Source organism: Rattus rattus, chromosome 2 (genome assembly GCF_011064425.1).
Source record: "Rattus rattus isolate New Zealand chromosome 2, Rrattus_CSIRO_v1, whole genome shotgun sequence".
NCBI lineage: Eukaryota > Metazoa > Chordata > Mammalia > Rodentia > Muridae > Rattus > Rattus rattus.
The window spans coordinates 130,711,566-130,733,804 of NC_046155.1; positions in this window are offsets into that span (position 1 = coordinate 130,711,566).

The following is a 22,239-nucleotide window of genomic DNA, read 5'->3' on the forward strand; positions in this document are numbered from 1 at the left end:
TCTCTTTGACTTCTATTTTATTTCTTTTTAATGATTTATTTTAGTTGAACGTTTGTGAGTCTAGCTGGGTGTGTGCTCCAGCATACAGGTTCTGTTGGAGGCCAGGTGCATCAGATTCCCCTGGAGCTGGACTTACACATAGCCGTGGGGCCCTTGATATGCTTGCTAGGAGCTGTGGTCCTCTGGAAGAGCCATACGTGCTCTTAACCACTGAACCATCTCCTCACCCTTTGGTCCTGACTCCTGAGCCTTTAACAGCTGGAGAGTAGATGACAAAGGCCCCCCCCCTTCCTGCTGGAATCCCTCCAGCTGTTTCAGCCTACAACTGTGTTCAGTGGTTTTGTTGCCGACATGTTGAATCCAAAGTACATTTTGTGACCCAGACGTAACTAGTCCTGCTACAACGTGTGATACACAACTCTTGGGATTAACCACCGTGATGAAAGATTAATGTTCTTAATGTCTGAGGTTATCCACCTCCTGTCTGTCTACGAAGACTCCTCTTTGAGGCCGAGGAGATGGCTCAGTGGGTGAGGGCACTAACTGTACTAACAAGAGGACTTGTAAGCTCCCACTGTGGATCCCTGGAGCTCACCGACCAGCTAGCCTAATTGAAATGGTGAGTTTCAAGTTCAGTGAGTGGCCGTGTTTCACAACGGAAGTTGGAAAGTAGGAGACAACAACATCAAACAGGCTTTAGCCTCTGCATTTATGTCTCCATGTATGCACCTCTGGCACATACACGTACGTATGCACCATAGCACACTACACAGTACACTACCGACCTACACACCCTCACACACAAACCTCCCCTCACCCTGGTGTCTATGAATGGGCCTAGAGTTCACTGTGGCATATGAATATTCTAATGTCCTTATTCACAAATAAATGCTACTCTTTGAGGAGGGCAACAACCACAGAAAACGAGGCTCGGATTACTTCGCATCCCCCTTAATTGACAAAATGCAGCCTCCCAAATGGGACTTCAAATGCACACAGTGGACCTCTCTATACCTTCCGCTGCTGCACCCGCTTCAGGGTTTGGAAAGCCCTGTAATTTACATGGGAGGGGAAGCCCAGGGCCGAAGCTGGAAGTCTGTTCTCATCATTCCCCAAGGCATTAGCTCTGATGTTGGACGTGTGGCAAACGAGGCTTCTTTGCAACAGTTTGCTCTCAAGGTTGGTGGCCTCCAGTCAGGGCTTATCTGTAAGTTGTGTCTCGGGAGTGAGGCCAGATCAATACTGTATTCTTTCAGGCCTCTCTAAACCCAGCGGGGAAGGCAATCACGGCAGTGCAGCTCCCCGCACCTTCTGGAGCAGATCAATATTCTGACAGCGTGGAGCTTTGTTCCTTCCCCAGCTTTAAGATGTTCTGCATGCTCTACATGATTGCTTAAAGGCTTGCTTTCCCTTCCCCATATGACAACACCACTCCCGCCCTGATCTTCCTAATACTATCACTGTAATTGCCTTGACATGAAATAGCGGCACAAACCTGGCACCTGGCTTTGAGCTGTTTTATCTTTTCTGAACATCTCCATTAGCGAAGGGTGTTGATTTGGCTTTAATATGTAGCTGGAGCTTTAAAGCAAACTTACACGTATTTACACTGGTTTTCAAAACCCACTGAGATTGTTTTACCTATGGGAATCATATAAGGGACTATTTCAGGGAAGCAGAAGAGGAGTTAAACCTCTCAGCCCAGGAATATTAGCTTAAACTTTATGCAGCTTGAGGCCCATTATGCTTACCCCATACTGCCATGGCGATTGTCTCAGAAGGCCTTATGTCCTACCTACTTTTTTAAGCGGTGCTGGATGAAATGAAATATTTACTGGACTGTGTTCAGCCAGCATTCCATTAAGTAGTAAATACCAGAAAGGTTCAGAATATCCCCTCGTTTCAGTTTTTATTTTCCTTGTTGTAGTTGCCTGCCAAGCAACATTATTGACATGTTTTAGATTTTTACTATGCCACTTCCTTTCTTTCCACGTGTCTCATACCTACCCCTTACAAGTGAGGCGTGTTTTAGAATATACTTGTCTGTGGGTGTCCACGACAGTTGCTTTCCGGGCCCCCAAACACCACAATGGAAAGATGTTCAAGTCCATTACACAGAAGTATAGAATCTGCATAGAACTTTTTCATAACATCTTTTGCATTCTGAAACCCCTCCCCCTACATTATGGTACCAAATACAATGTCGATACTGTATAGATGGTTGCTAGATTGCATTGTTTAGGGGCTAATGACATGTAGAAAGGCTAAACACATGTAGTGCAGACATGAATTTTTCTCAAATATTGAATCTACAAGTGTCATAGTCATCATATAGAGGACTAACTGGACATAGTACACGACAGTATTAAAGCCCTACTAACAGATCAAGAAGATTGAGTGAAAACTCAGTAAATGGCCCCCAAACTTCAAGCTAAACCTGGACCGGATAATGCACATCTGTAATCCTAGCTCTGGGAGTCTGAGGCAAGGAGTCTTGAGAATAAAGGTAGCCTACCCCACATAGGGAGACCCTATATAAATAAAATAACAACTTCATAATATTTACACTTGAACCTGCACTCAGTGTCCCTTAAAACAGTATCCCCATGGTCTCCTCTCCCAAGATTTCGCCTTGGAGCCTGCCACAGGTCCTATAGTCCATCCTGATCTCTGCTGTGAGGCTTCCCTAAGTCTTTAGACACAAAACTTGGCCTATGTTTGTTCCTCTAAATTCTTCCTATCTTTTAAGATTGGCATCTATCTCGGTCCATTTAGAAAGCCTTGGGTCACAGTTGGAGAGCCTCTGCTGATGGGGTGTAGGGCTGTTCTAAGTAGTGACATCTTCAGAAGTTGCTAGCGATCTGAGGTTCTAAAGTGAGTGAGGTGGACTTCAAACTGGCTTTAGGAGTATGTATGCTTTCTCTGCCAAACCGATGTGCTTTTAATAGTGAGAGAGGAAAGTTGAGGGTTTATTGCTCAATTTTATCTTCCTCCAAGTTGACTGCATAAGACTGTGGCAGTTTCTGTCATGGTGTCCCAAGTAAGCTCATTTTGGTTAGTTTGTTCATTTATAGACTTGATCTACCATGAATATTGCTAGTCACTGAGGCCACACTTGCTCGTGTGTAGCCTGGTAGTCCATTGTTTAATAGAAACTACTTATGTCTGTGGGCTTCTATACATCAGACAATGAAGGAAAGAGAGGGAAATAATTCAGAAAACCTTCTGTATTGACACCTAATTAGGTGAATTGTCATTTCTTTGGCAGATGTGTCAACCAACGCTGTTTTATCTGGTAGTTTAATTTAACACACAGTCTACTTCAGGCTGAATCCTTAAGCAGACCCTCTGAGTATGTTGGTCTGATGAGATATATAACATAATTAAAAAGTCTACCTGAAGTATTCAGATGGTTTAAGCTATTGCATACAGTTACCTGCCTATGGGTAGGAATCCAATCAGCTTGTCAGAAACATGGTTGTTTCTGTGGACAGACTAAAGAATTGGTTTGCTCATTGAAATGACTCAAAAGGCAGACATATCGCAGTGTAGTGGTGTGGAATAGAATATGTAACAGGGATTGTGTATAGAAAAGAGAAAGAAGATGATCTACAAAAATTGGTGAAATAAAATTAATCTATATTTTGAAACATAGTGTAACACTACTCTAGATGTTAAAGGCAGCATGGACAATACTTTATGAAATTTCTTTATGGTCCATTTACCTATAATATGAATATAGACAATGTAGACACAAGTGAGAAAAAATCCATAATATGGTAGAGGGGGGGGGGACGCTCATGACAATGGGACCATGACATGGTAGAGGATTGAGAGGAATAAAAATTGAACTGTGATTTCATTGTTATTGTAGAACTATAACTTTTGGGTTGATGAAATAAAATCATCCTTTTTTCTTCTTCCCTCCCTCCTTTTTCCCTCCCTCCCTCCCTCCCTCCCTCTCTCCTTCCTTCCTGTTCTTCATCCTCTCTTCACCCTGTCATTATTTCTTCATTTTCTTCTTTTTCTAACAAAGTTTACAAGTCACATTGGGTAGGGTGAACCTGATAGTACTTTGCAGCTCGTTTTCTTAGGATTTCATTTATTTTGCCCCAAATTCACAATATGTTGCTGAAATGTATTTCAGATTTAAGAACGGAAACCGTTCCACCAAGGAAGAATTTATAGATATCAACATTTAATCAAATTTTGCATATTTTTCCTTAAAGTAGGATTTGTTACAATAAACTTTTTTAATTAGACATTTAAATACTTATGAAAAGATTTTTCATACACTGTATTCTGTCACTGTTTTCTTTCTTAACTCTTCCCACATTCTCCCAACCTCCCCACCTTCCCATGGACTAAATTCCACACTTTTCTCTCTTTCTCTTAGAAAACAGACACCTAAAAATAAACAAAAAATGGAATTGTAAAAAAAAGGCATCAAAAAGATTCAAAAAAGCACAAAAAATGCATACAGATGTATGCACATACACTCATATATACAGAACTCCCATAAAAAAATTGAAAACCAAAATAAAAAAAAAGAAAACTGTGTGTAAAGTTAAAAAATGCCTAGGCAATTCACCACAAGACAAAACCTTCCCAAAATTACCAGTGAGTTGTTTTACGTTGGCTGTCTTCTGCTGTTCATGGGCCCTGCTCTTAAGTATGGTAATTTTGCATTTGCAATTGATTATCAACTGGAGATAACTTCTGGTTCGAGATGGGGTCTTGTGTCTACTTCCATTCTTAATATTGGTACACCATCTGGCTTAGACCTGTGCAGGCTCTGTTCTTGCTGTCATACTCTCTGTAAGTTCGAATGTGTTTCAGTCCTGTTGTATTTAGAAGGCTTGTTTCCTCGATTTCTTACATTCCTATTGGCTTGTACAATGTTTCTGCCTCCTCCTCTGCAAAGTTTCCTGAGTGCTAAGGGAAGAGATTTGACGAAGCTGTCTCAGTTAGGAATGAGTGTCCAAGGCACCTCATTCTCTGCACATTGTCCAGTTATGGGTCTCTGTATTTGTTACCATCCACTGCAGGATGAAGCTTTCCTGCTGATGCCTAAGAAATAACTGTCTCTGAATGTGGCAGAATGTTGGGACTCATTGCTATGTTTCTTTAGTGAATTAGTTTGCCTTTTCCCTCGGTCCCTGGCCTATTTAGACTCAGATCTTGATGACTGGAGCAGTGTCAGGTGTGGGCTCCTTCTCTTAGTTGGGACCTTAAACAAACTGCCATTAGTTACTTCGTTACATTCATGCTGTTATTACGTCAGCACATCATGCAGGCAAGTCACCTTTGTACTTTGAAGACTTTGTATCCGGCTTTGTATTTACCTTTCTCTCTGGTACCTTCAAGTACTGTGTACAGTAAGTAGGCAGTGAGCTGAAGGCTCTTGGTAAGTACCAGCTTGAGTTCTCCGTGTTCGAGGAGTACTATAGGTACTGTCTTCAGCAATAACATTTTACCATCAAATTGTGGGGAGCAACCTATAGCTTCGTCTATAACATGGGTTGAGAGTTTCAATGGATCCCCTTTGTCCAAAAATTTAATTCTGTGTAACTCATTCCTGGCACTAGAGGTGGCATTTGTTGGTGAGAGATGACTATTATGGACTTTGTCATTGTCTTAAAATAGATACATACATGAAAAAAAGCTAAATGTAATCACAATTACTCGCTCTCATTCATCTTCTTCGTGTCAAGTGTACATTTTTAAAATGCCTTTGGGTGGCTATCTATTTGATTGATTTATTATTCCCGAGACTAATGTTTCCAGTGTATTTTTAAATGTTTAATTTAAGATTTCCCTAGTTGTTCTAGGTGAAGTCTATCTACATCTACATTGGAAATGCCATTTATTTAGCTCTTGGTACTCTCAGTTTTATAACTTAAAATCATAAATCAATTTAGCTTAAAATGAAGCCTTTTTTTTTGCAATCCCAACTAACTTCCGGAATAACTGAGTCTATCAACTTACTCATTTACCTAATGAGATGAGTCACAGTTTTTGATAAGATGTTCTCCAAGACACGCATGGGTAGTCCACTAATCATTGTCGTTAGGTGGTTTTTCTTTCTTCTAGAAGTTTATGGGAGCTTTAACATCTTAAAAACACCTTAAATTTAAATTTTATAAAAAATAGTACAATGAATCTACTTCTGAGACCAATTAACTGAAATTGGCCAAACTTCAGAGGTAAAGACAAAATCCATTGCTAGGCTGCCCTGACAACCAGCAATTGTGGCTCATAGAGGAGTTATTGGACTATCCCTTCCTACTGATCAGCTCTCCTCACCACTAGCTACTGTGGCTACTGTTCTAGACAGACAGACCCTTAGAACCCAAAAAGTTCATTGTTTAAGATCACAGATTTACTATAACAAAAAGACACAACTTGGAACCAATAACAATAAGACACATGTAGGAAAGTTCAGAAGTTCCTATGGCTTACTGGCCCATATGACTCTCTTGGCACATCAATATGTTGGCATATTTAGTATCGTCAAACAGGGAGGCTCACCTGTGCTTTGAGGTCTACAATTTTCACTGGGACTTGATTAAGCTATGACTGATTGATGTCATTGCTGCATGACCCTGCTCTGTTCTTTCTGCCAAAGTTTGGAATGATATCAAGTGCTCTAATAGTCAATCCTCGAGTAACATGGTTAGACTTTCTTGTAAAGCTATCTGCCATCTTTAATGACTTTGTCAGCACAAGCTATTAAATGTTGTCCAAAGAGTCAAATATGAATAGTAAGGATTGAAACTCACATCCCTTAGAAAATGAATCTACCTCTTAGGAACAAGGGTTACAGTTTAAAAATTATTGCTATATGGAATCTTTTACGGTACTATAGGACTAAAAATGAGATAAAGGCTACTGGGTACACACACACACACACACACACACACACACACACACACACACACACACACATCCTAAAGTATAAAAAGTAGTGGGCACGAAGTATAGCCTAGTGGGAGTTCATGCGCAAGACTCTGAGTTTGATCTTTAGCCCCAGAACCAACTCCATTGACAAAAACATTTTTCAATTAATTAATTTATTTATTTTTACACTCCAAGAATTTATTTCCCTCCTGGTCCACCTTCCACATCCCATACCCTTCCCCATATTGCCTCCTCCTCCAAAGCTTCACAAGGATGTCCTTACCCCACTCACCCAACCAGACCTCCAAACTTCCTGGGGCCTCCAGTCTTTCAGCATTAGGTGCATTTTCTCTGACTGAACCCAGACTCTGGAGTCCTCTGCTGTATATGTGGATATGGAAATGGATATGGATATGGATATGATTAGGTTATGGATATGAATATGGATATATGTCCTCATCTCAGCTGGTGGATGCTGCCTGGTTGGTGATCCAGTGTCTGAGAGATCTCAGGGGTCCAGGTTAATTGAGACTGCTGGTCCTCCTACAGGGTTGTCCTCCTCCTTAGCTTCCTCCAGCTTTTCCCTAATTCAACCAGAGGGACCAGCAGCTTCTGTTCATTGGTTGGGTGCACATATCTGCATCTGACTCTTTCAGCTGCTTGTTGGGTCTTTTGGAGAACAGTCATTTTAGGTACCTTTCTTTGAACATCCCATAGCTTCAGTAACGTTGTCAGGTCTTGGGGCTTCCCATTGGGCCTGTCGATGGACCTTCTTTTCCTCAGGCTCTTCTCCATTTCCATACCTGCATTTCTTTCAGACAGGAAGAATTATGGGTCAGAGCTTTGGCTGTGGGATAGCAACACCATCCTTCACTTGATGCTCTTTCTGCTGGAGGTGGATTCAATAAGGTTACTGTAGGGGCTTTCATCTAGTGTCCCCCACTTTGATTTTTGAGAGTCTCTCTCTTCCCAGGTCTCTGGTATATTCTAGAGAGTCTTCCAAACCACCACCCCCCACCCCCCCCACCCCCCCACCCCCCCCACCCCCACTGCCCTGGGGTCTCCTGTTTCCATTCTTTCTGCTGGCCCTCAGGGCTTCAGTCCCTTTTCCCCTACTCAATACAAGATCATGTTCCCCTCTTTCCCCACCCAAACTCTGTTTCCCTCCCCTGTCCCTCCCTCCCTTCTCCCTTGTGGTTGCTTTCTTCTCCCTCCCAAGTGGGACTGAGGTGTCCTTACTTGGGCCCTTCAGCTTGTTGACCTTTTTGAGTTCTGTGGACTCTATCTTGGGTATTCTGCGCTTTTTTTTTGGTCCAATATACACTTAGTGAGAACATATAGTACATGTCCTTTTGTGTCTGAGTTACCTCACTTGGGATGATATTTTCTAGTTTCATCCATTTGCCTGCAAAACTCAGGATGCCCTCATTCTTAATAGCTGAGTAGTATTCCATTGTGTAAATGAGCCTCATTTTCTGTATCCATTCTTCTGTCATGGGAGATCTGAGTTTTTTCCAGCTTCTGGCTATCATAAATGCTGCTATATGAACATAATGGAACATGTGATCCTATAACATGGTGGGGGCATCTTTGGAGTATATTCCCAAGAGTGGGATTTCTAGATCTTTAGGTAGATCTATTTCTAATTTTCTGAGGAACCTCTAAATTGATTTCCAGAGTGGTTGTACCAATTTGCACTCCCACCAGCAGTGGAGGAGAGTTCCTCTTTCTCCACTTCCTTGCCACCTGAGGTTTTGTTCTTAGCCATTCTAACTTGTGTAAGGTGGAGTCTCAGGGTCTTTTTGATTTGCACATCTCTGATCATTAAGGACTTTGAACATTTCTTTAGGTCCTTCTCAGACATTTGAGATTCCTCACTTTGAATTCTCAGTTTAGTTCTATAACCCATTTTTTGATTGGGTTGTTAGGTTTTTTTTGGTGGTAAGATTCTTCTTGGGTTCTTTATATATTTTGGATATTAGTCCTCTATAAGAAATGGGGTTAGTGAAGATTTTTTCCCAATCTGTAAGATGCCTATTTGCCTTATTGACTATGTCCTCTGCCTTACAGAAGCTTTCCAGTTTAATGAGGTCCCATTTATCAATTCTTGACTTTAGAGCATGAGCAACTGAAGTTATGTTTAGGAAATTTCTGCCTGGGCCAATGAGTTCAAGGCTTCTTCCCACTTTCTCTTCCATTAGATTGAGTATAACTGGTTTTATGCTGAGATCCTTGATCAACCTGTACTTGAGCTTTGTGCATGGTGACAAATATGGGTCTATTTTCACTTTTCTACATACAGACATCCAGTTAGTCCAGCACCATTTATTGAAGATGCTTTCTTTTTTCCATTGTTTATTTTTGGCTTCTTTGTCAAAGATCAAGTGGGTGTACATGTGTGATTTTATTTCTGAGTCTTTAGTTCTATTCCATTGATCAACTTGCCAGTCTCTGTACCAATACCATGTAGTTTTTATCATGATTGCTTTGCAGTAGAGATTGAGGTCAGGGATGTTTATTCCCCCAGCCTTTCTTTTATTAAGAATTATTTTCACTATTCTGATTTGTTTTTGTTTTTATTTTTTGCCTTTCCTGATGAATTTGAGAATTGCTCTTTCTATGTCTTTGAAAAATTGTGTTTGGATTTTGATGGGAATTGCATTGAATCTGCAGATTGCCTTTGATAGAATGGCCATTTTTACTATGTTAGTTCTGCCAATCCATGAGCATGGGAGATCTCTCCATTTTCTGAGATCTTCTTCAATATCTTTCTTGAGAGACTTGAAGTTCTTATCATAAAGGTTTTTCACTTGTTTGGTTAGAGTTACCCCCAAGATATTTCATATTATCTGTGGTTATTGTGAAAGGAATTGTTTCCCTAATTTCTTTCTCTGCCTGTTTAGCATTTATATAAAGGAAGGCTAATTATTTATTTGAATTAATTTTATATCTGGCCACTTTGCTGAAGTTGTTTATCGGGCTCAGAACTTCTCTGGTAGAATTTCTGGGGTCACTTATGTATGCTATTATACCATCTGCAAATAGCGATACCTTTAGTTATTCTTTGCCATTTTCTATCCCCTTGATCTCTTGTAATTTTGTTCTATCCAGCACTTCAAACACTATTTTGACTAGATATGGGGAAAGTGGGCATCCTTGTTTAGTCCCAGTTTTTAGTGGGATTGCTTCAAGTATCTCTCCATTTAATTTGATATTGACTGTTGGTTTGCAGTAAATTGCTTTTATTATGTTTAGGTGTGGGCCTTGAATTCCTGACATCTCCAATACTTTTAACATGAAGGGGTGTTGTATTTTGTCAAATGCTTTTTCTGAATCTAAGGAGATGATCATGTGATTTTTTGAATTTGTTTATATGGTGGATTACGCTAATGGATTTTTCATATATTGAACCTACCCTGCATCCCTGGTATAAAGCCTACTTGATTGTTGTGAATGATGGTTTTGACGTGGATGGATTCAGTTTGCAAGGATTTTATTGAGTAGTTTTGCAGCCCTGGATTGCAACAAATCTCCTGGTAGGCCTGTGGCCCTGGCTATAGCAGACCTTCTGTGGGACCTTGCAACTGGAGGGTCTTTGGAGGGGCAGAGAAGCTGCTGGTTTGTTGCTGTAGTTGCGGTAGATCTCCTGGGAGGCCTTCAGACTGTTGAGTCTTCAAAGGAACAGTCACACTGTTTTCCTGTGAGAAGCAATGTCTGAAGATATAGCCTCTTCCAGAGAGCAGACTGGCTAGCAGTCTGTCCCAGCAGAAAGGACCAGGTGGAAATGGATTGGGATTTGGCAGGTGGGGTTTTGGGGGTTGGTGTATCCCTGAGTCCACTGGTCCCCAGTGACAGCTGTGGGACTTGGGGGGGCGTTATTACCAAATGTTGAGTGCAGTGGATCCTCTGGTATATCTGAAGATATAGCTCTTACAGGGAGCAGACTATCTAGCAGTCTGTCCCAGCAGAAATTGACAAAAACTTTGAGAGCAGAATTCAACATTTATGAGAGAGTTACAAAATATGCTGCATCCTAATATGATAGGGATAGCTAATGTATTCTCAAGTACCAAATTTTTCATTTGTTTCTGTTTTTAGGAATTTCAAGTTTACTTTTTTCTTTCAGCTTAATTTTGATATGTAGACAAATATTTCATTTACTTACCCTATAAACAGAACCTATTTTTATTATTTTTCGTTTTTCCCCTTCTAATGGTAGTAGTCCTAATCAAATATAAACTTCCCCACAAATTGGAGTTGTAAAAGTATTTCCTGTGGATTTGATTCAAGTTCCCTGGTTGGAAGTTCATATATTCATTTTTGGTGTCTTTCTCAGGGAACTGGAGCAGGAAGCATATGGTGCTTTGATTGTGATCATCAGAGTACTATTTTTTGTATCGTTGAGGTGCCTGTTTTCCCTTTTCAATTAATAAGAAGTCTTTGTGGGAACACTTTGAAACCATGTAAATACTCTTTTCATTAACCAACTTTCACACTGGAGTTTCAGTATCTATTTAACGTCATTGACAGTCCAGCCCTATCTCACTTACAGAGTTATAGGCAGAAATCAGAGATTTACTAAAGCAGAAATGAATCTCTGCAGCTGTCACAGTAGCTGACTAGAGAAGGAATTTTGTTTCCCTTTCTAACCTTACCGACAGTCAAAGCATTAACTCAATTTACACTGTAAAACACTGAACCGAAAATACACTTCTTCATGGAAGAGAAACTGAATACACACAGTGCCACAGTCAGACTCATTGGCTTCAGTGCTCTAGTATATCCTCAGAGTGGTGGATTGGGGAACCCTTAGCCTCCTGGAGCCAGCACTTGCACTGATGGAGGCAGTGGGGTAATAGGATCTCTGTACTCTGTATAGAACTTGTCGCTAGCAACTGACGCCACAGGTTCCTCCCACTTCTACCCATGTGAGTATTAACATTCAGAAATCCTCCATCGTCTTTTGTGTCTTTGTTCCTCAATGGCATTTATCCTAGTTGCTAACTCACTCATGAGGCACCTCACTTTTAAATGGATACAAAGTTCACATTAGTTAAAATATAACTTCTTCAGTCAGAACAACTGTAGAGTCAGGAAAGAACCTAGGGGTGCCAGTACCCATGCTTAGGAAATGATTCATTGGCAAAAGTGAAGGAATGGCATCGCCAGACAATGTGAATTGACTCTCAGTCTGGCCACTAAGGTGATAGAGTCCTACTAGAAATCAGTTAAGTTTATAGACGATGTCTTGTCTCATAGAAGGGACAAGAGTATGGGCAAGCAAATTTACCATTTGCTTTTATGACATTTGTTCATGTATCTATAAATATGAGTCATGACTGTTGGTACTTCTCATTTCCATATTTCACCAATATTTTCTTTCCTTCATAGCTTTACATCTAGAATTTTAGCTCAGTAAGGCATGTATTTCTTTAACTTTTAATACGTTTAAAATACATATTTTATTTCAATAGTGGAATCAAAACTGACGTTTAACTGAGATGGTCAGGTAAAAATCATGATTTAAAAATATATTAGTATTCTTAGTTAACAATATTGTGAGGATTACATGGCTAATTCTTTTAAGGCAGGCATTTTATTCTGTTCTGTCATATGTTCTAAGTATTTGGTATGTAGTAGAAACCCAATAATATTTATGAAACTGAGTGCATGTCTATGTAACAGACATGTTCCTCTTGATCGATAAAATGCAGAAGTTTAAAATTTACATAAAGTGGATTTTTTCCTTGTTATTTAGGAAAGAGACAATTGCATACAATCTAGGTCAGCTCATTATCATCAATTTGACTTTCTTTCCAGAGATTCCCTACTGTTTTTTGGTTAATTTAGGAACAATGTTTAGCCCTCATTATTCTATCATTAGGTTTATACATAATACTCTGAACTACATTTTCTGACTGTATACAATTCTATTTGGCCACGAATCCATGTACCTTAACACCTTTTGGAAGGTGTTAAGAAAGAAAAAACTACTTATATGAAAACACTACAATATGCAGTTGGCAATCTTACCTACAGGAAGTGTGGGCTTTGCGTACAAACCAGCCTTTGCCCCCAACCCCACAGTTCTTCATCTTATTCCTCCCCACTCCGAACAGGATGCTCCCCCCTCCACCAGGGCTCCTCCATCCCTGCAGTCTTAAATTTCTCCAGGATTAGGTACATCTTTTCACACTGAGGCCAGACCTGGCAGTCCTCTGTTATATATGGGTCAGGGTCCTTAGACCAGCTCCTGTATGTTGTCTGGTTGGTGCCTCAGTGCCTGGGAGCTCCCAGGGTTTTGGTTAGTTGAGGCTGCTGGCCTTCTTATGGGGTTGTCCTCCTCTTTCCCTAATTCAACCGTAGAGGGTCCCCAACTTCAGTCTAATAGTTGGGTGACACCCCAATCTCAAAATGACTAATGGACTGATCATTGAAGTAGAAACTATACAGTGTCTCAGTGAAACTAATAGACAGTGTGAACCAAATGGACTTAACAAATATACAGACTATTTCATGCTAAAACAAAAGCTTATACTTTCTTCTCAGCACCTCACAGTACCTTTTCCAAAACTGACCAAATACTTGGCCACAAAACAAGCCTCAAGAGATACAAGAAGATTGAAATAACACATGCATCCTATCAGATCACAATGGACTACTGCTAGACTTCAACAATAACAACAACAGCAGCAACAACAACAACAACAACAACAGCAACAAAACAGAATGAAAAACAAAAAAAAACAAAAAACAAAAGAAAACCCGTATAACTATGGAAGCTGAATAACTCTCTACTCAATGATAACTTGCTCAGAGAAGAATTAAAGAAGTTAAAGAATTCGATGGGAAAATGATACAGCATATCCAAACTAAGGGGACACAATGAAAGCAGTGCATAGAGGAAAATCAATAGCATTAAGTGCCCTCATAAGGAAACTGGAGAGATCCTACACTAGCAACTAAACAGCACACCTGAAAACCCTAGAACAAAAAGAAGGGAACACATTTAAGAAGAGTAGATAGCAGAAAACAATCAAATTCAGAGCAGAAATCAACCAGTTAGAAACAAAGAGAATGATACAAAGAACCAACAAAACTAAAAGCTGGTTCTTTGAAAAAATAAACAAGATAGATAAACCCTCAGTCAAATTAAGTAAAGGACACAGAGACAGTTTCCAAATTAACCAAATCAGAAATGAAAAGGGAGACATAACTACTAAAGCCTTTACTCAATAAAACTGGAAAACCTAGATGAAATGAATGAATTTTAGACACATGCCACAGTTAAATAAAGTTAACCAAAGTTAAATAAAGAACAGGTAAACAATCTAAACAGCCCCACATACTCCAAGGAAATAGAACTCATTAAAAACCACCCCAGCCAAAAAAGCCCAGGGCCCAATGGCTTTAGTACAGAATGTTACCAGACCTTCAATGAAGAGCTAATACCAACACTCCTCAAACTATTTCATACAATAGAAACAGAAGGAACCCTACCTAATACATTTCATGAAGTCATAGTTATTCTGATACCCAAACCACACAGAGAGCCAACAAAGAGAACTTCAGACCAATCTCACTTATGAATATTGATGCTAAAATAGTCAATACAATTCTAGCAAACTGAATCCAAATACACATGAAAACCATCACTTACCACAGTCAAGTAGGCTTTGCTCCAGAGATGCAGGGATAGTGCAGTACATGAAAATCCATTAAGGAAATCCACTATATAAACAAAGTCAAAGAAAACATCACATTATTGTCACCTTAGATGCTGAAAAAACATTTGACAATATAAAACACCCCTTCACGTTAAAAGTTTTGGAGAGATCAGGAACTCAAAGCCCTTACCTAAACATAATAAAAGGAATATACAGCAAACCAATACTCAATACCAAATTAAATGGAGAGACACTTGAAACAATTCCACTAAAATAAGGGACAAGACAAGGATATCCAATCCCTTTGTATCTATTCAATATATTATTTGAAGTTCTAGCTAGAGCATTAAGACAACAAAAAAAAAGGAGATCAAGGGAATATAAACTGACAAAGAAGAAGCCAAGATATCACCATTTGGCGATGATATGATAGTCTTCATAATCAACCTCAAAAAAATCTACCAGAGAACTCTACAGGTGATAAAACTTCAGCAAAGTGGCTATATATAAAATTAACTCAGACAAATCATTAGTCTTCCTTTATACAAATGATAAGCAGCCAGAAATAGTATCAAATATCTTTGTGTAACTCTTACCAAGCAAGTGAAATGTCTGTATGACAAGAATTCAAGTCTCTCCAGAAAGAAATTGAAGAAGACCTCAGAAGATGGAAAGATCACCCATGCTCATGGATTTGTAGGTTTAACTTACCAAATAGTCAATACTACTAAAAGTAATCTACAGATTCAAGGCAATCCCCATCAAAATTCCAACACAATTCTTCACAGACAGGGAATGAGCAATTCCCAATTTCATGTGGAAAAACAATAAACCCAGGATAGTGAACACAATTCTTAACAATAAAAGAATTTCTTAGGGAATCAAGCTGTACTGCAGAACAATAGTGAAAAAAACAAAACAAAACAAAACAACATGGTATTTGGTATATAAACAGGCCTATCAGTGGAATAGAATCAGTGACCCAGAAGTAAACCCACACACTCATAGGACACTTGATCTTTGGCAAGCCAAAAACATACAACAGAAAAAGAAAGCATCTTCAATAAATAGTGCTCGTCTAACTGGTGGTCTGTATGTAGAAAATGAAAATAGATCCATATTTATCACCTTGTACAAAGCTCAAGTCCAAGTATATCACGAACCTCATCATAAAACCTAGTACACTGAATCTAATAGAGGATAAAGTGGAAAGAGCCTCAAACTCATTGGCTCAGGGGGAAATTTTTATTCAGAACTCTACTGGTTCAGGGTCTAAGATAAAAAAATTGATAAATGGGACCTCATGAAACTGAAAGTCTTCTGTAAAGCAGAAGACACAATCAATAGAACAAATTGTCAACCTACAGAATGGGGAAAAAATCTTCACTAACCCCACATCTAATAGAGGGATAATGACCTGATTTCTTTTTTAGGCTGTGATGCTGTGGCTAGTTACACAGTACTGAATCATTCTGGACATGGGAGATCGTGGTTTGCAAATTACAGTTCCTGGCAGATGCTTTAGAACCAATGGAACTTCCTGCTCTCAGGGATGAACAACTCTATTCACTCTTTTGATAAGAGATGCTCCAGAATCAGGAATACATGTCTAGTTCAGGGCTTTCTTAAGGAAAAGGATATCTTTGGCTTGCCAGGAGGATTGGTAGAATGGCACGAAGCTTATAGCAAAGTTTCAGTCTGGGATTCTTTCCAAAGAATTATGCCTCTGGTGACCTTGGTGAGGGAACTAGTTTCCAGATCAATTTGGTTCCAAAACTGACTTGACAATCATACAAACTTGTATTTACCTCACTCGACAAACTGTAAAAATACCCAGGGCTCCAGAGGAGAGAGCAGGGTGGAAAAACAAGTGTTGGGCTATTTTCTAGGATTAAGTCTGTGTTAGATATCCAATGTGAGTTTACACTTTACATTCTATCAATATTTATTAGACATTCCTGCATAGCAGTATATGGGTAAATTGATAATAAGGGTAGAAAATTTCAGAAAGTTTTATGGATGTCAAACAATAATCAGAAGAAAAAGAAGTTAAAGTTTCACTCTCTCCCTACTGAGGAAGACCCAGAGGCTACAGAGCCACAGGAGCCATGACCATGACATCACCATGAGGTTTATTTTCACAAGTTACCCCTGCTCCAAATAAGGAATATACATTCAGTCCATGGCTTTTTTAAGGAGACAATACCTTTGACCTGTTAGGAGGGCACCCTTTTTTCAAGCAAGAACACAATATGTCTAACAGCAGTTCACAAAGGTATCAATGGGTCTTACTTCTTTTGCAATATAATGGAAATCCATGAAAGACATAAGAAATTCAATACAGAGAATAAAACATAATTCTAAAGATTTTTTTAGCTTGAATTAATTCTTTTTTCAGAATCTCAAGCATGGCAGATAATACTGACGTAAGAAATGCACATTAATTCTTCCTGGGCAAAAGGATTTTTTTAGGTCATTTTGCAAAGGATCTGATCATTGTTTCCATGGGGCTGTAAAAGACCTACTTTCAAATGTCTAATTCAAATTTTCTCTGATACAGATTTCATTAGCTTTTCAAATAAATCCACTAATCCTACCTAAAAAAGATGGTGTGTTAAGAATTGCTAGATTTTTGTCTAGTATCCAAATATTTAACACCAAAGGGCAAAGGTAGTTTAGAGGAGGAATTTTCTGATCCACATTAAGGTATTTTGAGAATCACCATCTCACCTTCTTCTTCGAAACAGAACATTCTGTCTGGTTCACAAGGTTATTAGGGAATATGAAGAGTTACATGGAATGTGCTTTAGAACTCAGTTATCTTTGCTATCTACACATGTAGTGTTTGAAGACTGCTTTATAAACATCGTACTTAGAACCAATGCATGTGAGATTTTGGATTCCTAATAATCTTTCTGAAGGCAATGGTCACAGTGGATTAGAGGGGGAGGGGAAGTAACTAGAAACCAAGGCACCCATGTTAGTGCTCTGTTTGAGGAACAATGAGGACTGGTGTGAATTGAAGTAGGAGGCTCGTGACGATGGAGGAATGAGGCTGATTCACAGTGGCAGAGTCATTGACAGCAGAAAAATGATCATGGAGAGCTGTGGTCTGGTGAGCGATCCAAAGTAGTATTTATCTCCACTTTGAAGATCAGGGAGGGTCGCGTCATCATTGGACATGTGAGTGCCGGAAAGGAGATGGTGAGCATCTTTTATTCATTTGGAGTTATATAGAAATGTTTTAGTCCGGAATCTCTAGAAGTACAGTATTTTCTTCCCTCCATCTTTATTAAATTGGTTATTTCTTATTTACATTTCAATTGTTATTCCCTTTCCCAGTTTCCAGGTCAACATCCCTCTCCCCTTCTATACAGTTGTTCCCCTCCCCATCCGCCCCCATTACCGCCCTCCCCCCAACAATCCCGTTCACCTGAGAAGTACTGAGGTACTAGTCAGAAATGTAACATCTCTCAGAGCCCAAAGTCCACAGCAAAGCACTCTAATGTCCAAGGCAAGAACGAATCAATGTCAAAGTTCAAGAACATAGAAAATCAGTTCTTTAGGACTTCTATTCTTATTTTCAGGATTTCTACAGAATCCATAAACTGGGCCTACATTGGTGAAAATGAACCTTCCTAACTCTATCTACTGATTTGTTGGCTAATATCGTCTAGAAACAGTCTTACAGTCTCGTCCAGAGATGTTATGTCTATTATACCAGTTACCAGAGCACCTGGGTGACCTATTCAAGTTGAGGCAGGAAAGAAACCCTCAAACTAGAACATGGGACACACTATTTACAAACAGAGATTAGATTCATAAGGGACAGGCGATAGCTGAAATTAGATATTTTTCAGAGCACACTGATTGTTCTGCAAGATAATATCTGCTATATGAAAATGGAAACTAAAGCCTTCATTGCTCTAAGCAAAGCAGGTAAGAGACATAGTATCTTGAGGAGGGATCAACAGAATGAATTAATTAAGTAAATACGTCAAACAAGAATCAGAAGAAAAAGAAATTAAAGTTTCACTCTCTCCCTACTGAGGAAGACCCAGAGGCTGCAGAGCCACAGAAGTCATGACCATGACATCACCGTGAGGTTTATTTTCACAAATTACCCATGCTGCACAGTAAGGAATATACATTCAGTCCATGGCTTTTTTAAGGAAAGAATATCTTTGGCCTGTTCGGAGGGCACCTTAAATATAGACTGGGAAAATTTTGTTTCTATGAAAAATTATAAGAAATCACAATGTCATCAATCTACACACTATGTTATAGTGTTTTAATTTATTCTTTAGAATTTAAGAAAATAATTAAATGAAGATCCGCATAAACTCTTCATATTTTTCAACTTAAAGCAATGAACCTTTATGCTTCTGCTTCTTGTGTCATGGGGTGCACATTTGATAAATGTAGCACACAAACCCACGTAATGCCACTCCCTCTACCCAAACTATTAATTAAGCCTATTTACTAATCATGATAGTAAGATGGCTTCATTTCTCCAGGGTGTAGAGACACACTGGAGGATCACCGACAGTGGAGTTTCAGACATTGAATGGCATGGAGGGTGTATGCTCAGAGCAGGTAAACCTCTCACTGCTGTAAAAGCCTATAGAACAGGCTTGTGTCTTATAATACCTTTGCCTCTAATTATTAGTCACCGGTTTCTCTCGAGCTTTGTTCAGTGAAATTCAACCAAAATAAAATACTGTAAATAGAAAAGCTGCCGTCTGACTTTTATCTTACCCCTGCCACGTTGGAAAATAGCTTGCCCGCTCTCTGCTGGCAGACCTTTAATTAGTGTATTTGTGTCACCTGTGGAAGGACTTTAGGCAAGAGACTGCATAAAGATAGATCTAATTCACGGAATTCACCATTCTCCCAATTATATGTGTTACAAAATCAGTTTACAGGTTTTGAGTTTGATGAGAAATGTTTAGAACCTACAGCTTTGTAAAGTATGAAGCCATGAGCAGGGGAGTAGGTTAAACACATAATTTTAGCAGGGAATGTGTTGATTCTATCATTAGTATTATTACTAAAAGCAGTGATGAATACTTATTCCTAATAAATATACTAGAGATTACATAATATAGAAGAGGGATGAAATCAAATGATGGGAATTAAATAATAATGATAGTTAAAATCTGATAAATGTAACAGTAATGATAAGTCATATGTGTATGTGTGTGTATGTATGTGTGTGCATGTTTAGTGACAGAAACTAGATCAATATATAATTACAACATTGTACCAACCCTGCTATAATCATAATGGGCAAAATTAATAAAATAAGAAAGTAGTGATAAATTTCTAACATGGATCCAGGATCTCGGGCCAACTTTATCCCTCCATGACCTTTACGCTAACAATCAATATTTCAAAAGGAAGTCCAGGAGAACTGTTTAAACTTAGTGAGGTCATCCTGGGCTAATCCCTTGGCTTCCTCAGCAGATGTCCAGAGGGAACTATGGAGTGAGAACAACATAGTCATTTGTTGGGTGCTTAGAGGTGCCCAGAAGAGAATTCAAAACAGAGATGGATGTGTGGATGATTGATCCAGTAATATTTTCAATTTGTGGAAATGAAGCATTTTGGGGTCTATGGGTTATGTTATTTCAATCGAGATGGAAAAAAATGAAGAGGAAAAGCAAAGAGGACCATGTGCTACCTCTGCTTTCTCTCACATGAAGAAGTGAAGAGAGGAACATTGTCAGTCATCTGCAAACCAGAGAATGAAGAACTCCTAAGTTTTTCATTTGGATATGGATAGTTCACAATCTTCAGCTTCCAGAGTCCAGAACTGCAACAACAACAACAACAACAACAACAACAACAACAACAACAACAACAACGGTGGATTATCTCATCCACCTCCTTTCTGGGAAGTCATTCGAACAGCCTTAGATTAATAGGACATAGCCTTACAACATTATCGATTAGATTCCTCCCTGTTTAGCCTCCAGAGTGCCAAGAGTGAGAGAGTTCCGACAAAGATACCCTCCTTTCTTTTGTACCCCTTCACAATCATCCTGTAACTTTCAAATATTCTTGCTTCTAACTCATTCAGAGCTGTTTGAGCTGTTTGCCTAAGCACCTTGTCCTGACAGGTTTTAAGATGTGCTGCTCTCTCCTTCGTGTGTTTGATTCTGGAAGTCAATTAGTTGTCTCTCCTATATCACATTTCTAGATCCTCTCGCCTCTCTGAAAACACTCGTCAGTCTCAAGTCATCAGACTGTACAAACCAGTACCTTCTTTTCCTGTTATTGCCAATAGACTCCTGGAGCCTATAGTTTGTTTCCTTGAGATTCTGTCAGATCATGGTTCATTTCCCTGGCATTGTCACAGTCCTTCATAACTCTGTTGCCCATGTAGATCATTGTCCATTTCTATTCAATCTAACCACTCTATTGACGTCTATTTCTGCTGTAAAGATGATTCTCTACCCAACTGCATATCCTCACTCTTTCTATAGCTCACAGTGCTTTGATTAACACTAATAAATTCCATCTCAATTCTGAACAGTATTTTCTATGACTACCTTTTATTAATTTCCAATTTACACCCATTTCCCCATCTGTATCTACCACTCAACCCTACTAGAAGATGATCTTTTTCCCTTTTAAATTTTCACCTCCTCATGGCTTCATTTTTTTAGACACACGTTTTAATTCTTTGAAGCAGCATCATGGTCATGTTATTATTCAACTGTCCTGAATCCATGTTATAAAATTATAACTGTCAAAATACCTCTTAGTTAGTTCTACATTTCTTTAAATGTCACAAACATACTTGGACTTCTTTTCCAAGTCCTGAAATGTTCAACCAAGCTATCTGGAAATACTGTTAACTGTATGCTTTCTGTCTGCCAATTTTCTCTTTTCTAATCTTGGCCATTATGAATGAGACCAGTGATCCACAAGCTTCACTCCACATGTGGATCACCCGGAGATCCTCTTTAAGAGTTGGCTATAGTTTACCCTCCCTGTGTTAGGAGGCTGAACTTCAATATTTTAGAGTTATTCTCCGTATTATGGTTGCAGATCATATACCACACAGAACAGCAAGATACTAGTCTTGGTTTCATATTCCTTTCTCGGAATATCTCCAGCCTTCAATCATCTTGAACTTGCTCCTTCTTTCACTGAAAGACTAGAAGCAACAAAAATGTTCCAATACCAACCTATTTATGTGCTTGATATCCAAGTACACTGGTACATATGTAGTTTTAAAGTCATACTAATAGTTATTATACAACCAGACACGGTAGAATATGACTTAAGATGCTTGCACTTAAGAGGCAGACACAGGAGATTCAGAAGTTCAAGGCCAGTTGGAGTTAAAAAGCAAGTTCAAGTCATAATATCTTGGACTGCACAATATCTTGTCTAAAAAAAAAGAAACAATGCAAAGAACTAAGTCGTAAATTAATAATATAAATTTGTGATAAGATATCATAATCTATCTCTAAAATAGAAATCTACAATCACAACTCATTGTTCTGATCTCCTTTCATCAGAATGCCTTGACAGAAATATCTACTTTGTTTGTAATGCTATATCTCCATTCTTTGCTAAATTCTGCCTGAATTCACCCAGATTGTTTTCAGTGAGGTCACTAGTGACCTCTCTCTTGCTAAAAGCAGAATGAGATTCTAAA